Below are 6368 nucleotides of genomic sequence, written 5' to 3' on the forward strand. Positions count from 1 at the left end.
GTAATATAAAAAAAAAGAAGACAGATTAAAAAATAGTCATGAAAACATGAAATATATCCCAAATCCTTCCTTGACAAAGACAATAATAGAGTACTCCTTTGCTATCCACTAGCCCATCAGCGGTAGCATTAGATATGGTACTCTGTGTTGTAGCGCATGCTAACCAAGCTTCTATTTACAATTTTGTTTACATTATGGTCTTTTTCTCCCCCCCCCCCCCCGCCCCCCCATCTGGAAGAGATATGATTGAGCTGTTTGCCGTGTTTGAAAAAGCTAAGCCTCCATGATGACTTCATGCCAAAAAGTGGCCGCTAACACCAACTTAGCCATAGATGAGCAGCTGTTCAATTAAAAAAAACTTTATTTGTACCCTTTGGAGAATTCAAAGTGATACACAGTTGCACAATTGCTTGATTAACTGTAATTAATTCATCAAATAGATGCTAAGGAACATTTAGAACACTGTAAAGGATGTGTGTGTGTGTGAAGGAGTATATTCAAATACTGTATTTACTATGTTTATAAATATTATAAATATACTTTATATACACACATTCATACTACTATACTAAATATACAATACTGTAAAAACTGTTTATAATCAAATCCTGCTTTTGATGTATTTTGAGAATTCTGATCATGATTATTGCTAGTAATGGCATAAAATAAAATGAATTATTAATATTATTATTATTATTATTATTCATTATATTGCTTTGAAAGAGTAAACTATTGAAGTGAGCAAGACTTTAAACGGTTATGAATTAAACCGTGCATTAAAATTGTTGAAAAATTATAATAAATATAATAAAACAGAATAGGCTTCATTGTCGTAATATAATACAACTATGATTATAGTTTTATTAATTATATTGCTGGAGAATTATTGGAAATGAGTAATACAGTATGTGTTGAAGATTCGGACAATTATATTAAAAAAAAGATTTTTTATCTCATGTTGAGTTATTTTAATAATTCTAAAAATATATCCAATTATTATGAATAATTACAGAAAATAAAATGTATTGAAATAAACTTTTATTCATTATATTAATTGGAAATGCTAAACTATTGAGATGAGCAATACAGTATGTTGACAATTACGCAAGGGCAATAAATCATAAAAATTGTATCTCTCATTGACATATTTGAGTAATAATACCGATATATCTGTTTATTAATAATAATTACATGAAATAAAGTGTTCATTTTTTATTTCAGTATAATATTCGGAAATCGTAAACTAGTGAAATTAGCAATATTTGCACAATTATGTAAAAAATATATATAATTTAATCTCATGTTGAGTTAGTTTAATAATTCCAAAAATATATCCAATTATTACTAATAATTACAGAAAATAAAATGTATTGAAATAAACTTTTATTCATTATATTAATTGGAAATGCTAAACTATTGAGATGAGCAATACAGTATCTTGACAATTACGCAAGGGCAATAAATCATAAAAATTGTATCTCTCATTGACATATTTGAGTAATTATACCAATATATGTGTTTATTTATAATAATTACATAAAATGAACTGTTCATTTTTTATTTCAGTATAATATTCGGAAATCGTAAACTATTGAAATTAGCAAGATTTGGACAATTCTGTAAAAAAAAAAAGAATTTAATCTCATGTTGAGTTATTTTAATAATTCTAAAAATATATACAATTATTACTAATAATTACAGAAAATAAAATGTATTTAAATAAATTTTATTCATTATATTAATTGGAAATGCTAAACTATTGAGATGAGCAATATGTTCACAATTATTAGAAAAAACACAAAAAATGAAATCTCTTAATTACATATTTGAATAATTATACAAATATATCTGTTCATTGCTAATAATTATATAAAAAGTATTAATTTTTATTCATTATGTTATCATGAATAAAATTAATGATAATTAAATATAATTAAAATAAATTAAAAATAAATAAAAAATAAAATTAAATTAAAAATAAAATTAAAAATAAAAATAAAAATAAAATTATAATTAAAAATAATTGTTAAATAATCAATTATTATTAATAGTAAAATCTATGTCATTGCATTTGTATTTATCAGATAATTTTTGCTGAAATCCAAGTAATGGAATCCTGCATTGATTCTCATAATGATATGAATTATTGCCACGTGACAATATCATAAAATGAAATATATGAATATGTTTATGATATGTTATTACTACGTTATTATACGTAACAATGGCGGTGGGGGAGGCAGCCAACTCGTCAATAATCGACAACACTGTGACATGTTCACGCACAAATACAGGCTGGTGCTTGAACGTGACATCATCATCTTAAAGGTGCGTTCACGTAACCGCACCTTGAGCGTCGTTTGACGCTGCTCTGCGGTATCTCGCCTTGCTTCCTCCCGTCACAAAATCACTCATGTGCGGCCATGATGCGCCGTATTTGGTCGAAGAAGAACCATCTTTTTTTTTTTTTGGTTAAAGAAATAAAAAAAGGATCGCCCGCGCGTTTTCTCACCGGTGTCGATGCGTTCGAATCCCACCACCATCGAATCACGTCAGCTGCCTCGTTAGAGCATCGTCAGCATCCTCGGCTGCATCAGCATCAGGAAGGAAGGATGCAAGGAAGGATGTCAAGGATGGAAGAAATCAATCAAAATGACGACCGGGGTCGACTTCACAGCAGTCCGAGGAGCCACCGCCGGAAGCAGCGTCTCTGCGGGCCGTCCATCAGTGGTCTCAGTGGTCTCGCTCGACTCCTCCTCGCCCCCGGAGCACTGCAGTGGTGGTGGCCGCGCACACTGACGCGCCGCTCGGCATCGTGAGCCAGCCAGGCGGCGGAGCTGGAGCAAACACTGGAGGTGCCATGCGCGGTCACCTGCGCCTCTTTGCGCATGCGCGAACCAAAGCCGCTTTAAAGGCGCACTGCTACTATTATTCATGTACTGCAGCTTATTTTTTACCCTCCGGTGGTGACGATGCCTTAACTCGTCCGGCAGATGCCGCTGTTTCTACCCGAACTTGAAGAAGTGGGACACACGCATGCTAGCAAACGTACAGTGAGGGAGATTATCGATTTTTTATCACTTTTTATAGCAGGAAACCGTTACATATTGACACTTTATTTGTATTTGTCATTTTTAGGGGTCATTTCCACCTGGTGGAAAACTCTTTAATTTAAAAAAAGACTTAAAAAAAGTCTTTAATTGAGCTAACACAGAGCTAATCAACATTCCGAAAACACAGTATATCAAATAACAAAATTAAAATAACACCCAACATTTATTATATATAAAATATATCTACTGCTACTTGACTATGACTTTCTAATGGCACACAAACGTCTCAAAAAAGATTTAAAAAAAAAACAGTTATTTTGGGCGACACTAGCCAATCAGGCTAAGGACAACAAATACTTAAAGGGGAAGTGTACTTAAATTTTTTTTAACACATTCTAGCGCAAGAAAATGAGTTAATATGAGCTAGCTAGCTAACTATTTTGACGCCAAAGCCTTTAAAAAAAAACAACAGTGTTCCATTTACATAAGTTGTATATTAACCAATCTTCAGCGATATTATTATTATTATTATTATAGCAGCTAACATAAATATTTTTATCTGGTGGGCTAACACGACGCGTCGCTAATCGCTAGTCTGGATACCTAGCTCTCTATTTCAATACAAAGACTCAAAGACAAAGACGCCGGTTTGCCGTCAGCATTTTTTTTTTTACCGTAGAACTGTTAATAGTTATCCTCCCCATCCGTGTGGAAGTGGTAAGTTTTTGGCTATTTAAGTTGAAAGGAAATAACTTGAAGGCTACCGTTTAAGTCGCTAGCTGTCTAGTTTGCGAGTTAGCATGTGTCTCGAGACACATTCATCAGAGCTTTTATTGTAGAAAATCAGAACCAAAGCACTGAAAAAGTTTGTATATTTTTCCGTTTTTAATAAATGCGTTTTTTTTTTTTTTGGAAAACCTGATGCGGCCCAGCCTTGCCCAGACCCTAGTTCCAGTGGCCCCCAGGTAAATTGAGTTTGAGACCCCTGTTTTAGAGGGCTTCGTAGTTGAAATAAGTGTATCCCAATGACAGCATTGTTAGCTAGCTCATATTCTAACTAACTCTTTCAGCAACTTTACTCTGTTTTTGTTCATAAATTGAAAAAAATAATACAAAATTATATTTTATTTTTATATATTTTTAATTAATTTTTAAATTATTAAATTATTATTTTAAAATTATTTTATTATATTTTTATATTATATTTTTCCATTTCTGTTTTTTGTAATGTTTCACTTTATGCTAATAAAATGACATATATTATGCTATTACATGTTATCATCATCATACGTGTTAATGCATGATCACAGCTCATATATATCAAACTGTGCTACTTTTTTTTGTTTGTTTTAGAGGGCTTCATAGTTGAAATAGGTGTATCCCAATAACAGCATTGTTAGCTAGCTCATATTCTTACTCTTTTAGTCGTGTCATTAATGCACAGAAAATGGATAGAAATCTGTTGGAAAAACGGCAACTTTACTCTTTGTCACTTTTTCCTGTTGGCTTTTTTTGTTCAGAAAATGAAAAAAATTAAAAAAAATAAATAAAAAATTTATTTTTATATTCTATTTTTATTTAATTTTTAAATTATTTTTAAAATACATAAAAAAATTATTTTTATATTATATTTTTATTTAATTTTTAAATTATTTTTAAACTATTATTAAATTATTAATTTTAAATTATTTTATTATATTTTTAGATTATATTTTTCCATTTCTGTTGTTTTTTGTTTTTTGTAATGTTTCACTTCATGCTCATAAAATGACATATATTATGCTATTACATGTTATCATCATACGTGTTTGTTTTAGAGGGCTTCATAGTTGAAATAGGTGTATCCCAATAACAGCATTGTTAGCTAGCTCATATTCTTACTCTTTTCGTTGTGTCATTAATGCACAGAAAATGAAAAAAAAAATGAAATCTGTTGGAAAAACAGCAACTTTATCTTTGTCACTTTTTGCTGTTGGCTTTTTTTGTTCAGAAAGTGAAATAAATAAATAAATAAATAATTTTTATTTTTATATTATATTTTTATTTATTTTTTAAATTATTAAATTAATTTTAAATGATTTTATTAAATTTTTATATTATATTATATTTTTCCATTTCTGTTGTTTTTTTGTAATGTTTCACTTTATGCTCATAAAATTACATATGTTTGTTTTTTTTTTCAAATGGCAAAAGGCTTCCTGGCCGCACTTTGGACCCCCCCCCCCACCCCCCAATAATCATGGTTGAAATAAGTGTATCCCAATGACAGCATTGTTAGCTAGCTCATATTCTAACTAACTCTTTTTTGTCGTGTCATTAATGCACAGAAAAGGGAAAAAATCTGTTCATGTTTCACATAAGGAATGGGAATAATGGCCAAAATTCCCCCCCAAAAGTGCACTTCCCCTTTAAGAAGTACATCGATTGTCGTAGAAGCCACAACAATATGTATTTTATATGATTTATTCATAAAAGTCTATATCTTTTTGATAAAATACACTTTGTTTACAAGTGCAGACAACGACGAGTCACATTCATCCGCAGTTTTTCAACAACAAAACCGTCTCACTTTCCGTGTCTTTTGGATGATGCCGATTGTTTTTCCGATGCCGGTATCTACCACAAATAACTCCCAACGTGGAGCGCTGTGGTGACATAAATACAGCATCACATTCAAGAGCACAGACCAGGATGTGGAAATAGTTCTTGTCGGCTAAATGCTAGCAGGAACGTGTGCGTGGGAAAGTGGAAAGCGCTTCCATATTTCTCAAATTTTTACCCGAATAGGGAATAATCCACTCGTGTAACGTCATGATAATTTTCGACGTTTTACACGACAAAGGCAAATGTCGTGTTTACATCCTGGTCCAAACAAACATCACAAGAAAAAACCACCAGGCTGATATATATTCAATATATTCATTCACAACTAAAACAGTCAATACCCTGTTGAATTTCTTCAAAGAAAATATTTTACTAAAATATATTAATTCAAATATATTACTTTGATTTATTAGTTATTATTTTAAAATTAGATCTCTTATTTTTTTATATTTTTTTTTTTAGTTAAGGTGACTTTGGTGTTTGGGGAAAAAAAACTTTATTTTCATATTTTAAAAAGTAAAAATTATTTGGTTGCATGTCATGGGAGGGGCTTCGACTCGTTTTGTGATTTACTCAATAAAAATTATGCATATCTATATTTTTTGTTGTTTTTTTTTCATGAACATGAGAATCCTCCATTCTGTAAAAACACAAACTGACTCTAGAACCCGAAAAAGCAAACGTACGAGGGTAGGGGTGTCCAAATATTAG

At 30.9% G+C, this 6368-nt stretch overlaps 1 protein-coding gene across 2 annotated transcripts in view; it reads right to left on the reverse strand.

Annotated features, from left to right (window-relative positions):
- dtnbb (dystrobrevin, beta b) overlaps window positions 1–3021 on the reverse strand; it is a 40725-nt gene extending 37704 nt beyond the window's left edge. Inside the window, exon 1 of one of the 2 annotated variants that reach the window (XM_058056673.2) lies at window positions 2513–3021. The gene's annotated coding sequence lies outside the window, so the exon portion shown is untranslated. The remainder of the gene's footprint in view (window positions 1–2512) is intronic. The other variant, XM_058056676.2, reaches the window with a different exon arrangement.
- Between the last annotated feature and the right edge of the window lie 3347 nt (window positions 3022–6368).

Source organism: Doryrhamphus excisus, linkage group LG19, assembly GCF_037039965.1.
Source record: "Doryrhamphus excisus strain RoL-2023G ecotype Guam linkage group LG19, RoL_Dexc_Guam_v1.1, whole genome shotgun sequence".
Classification (NCBI taxonomy): Eukaryota; Metazoa; Chordata; class Actinopteri; order Syngnathiformes; family Syngnathidae; genus Doryrhamphus; species Doryrhamphus excisus.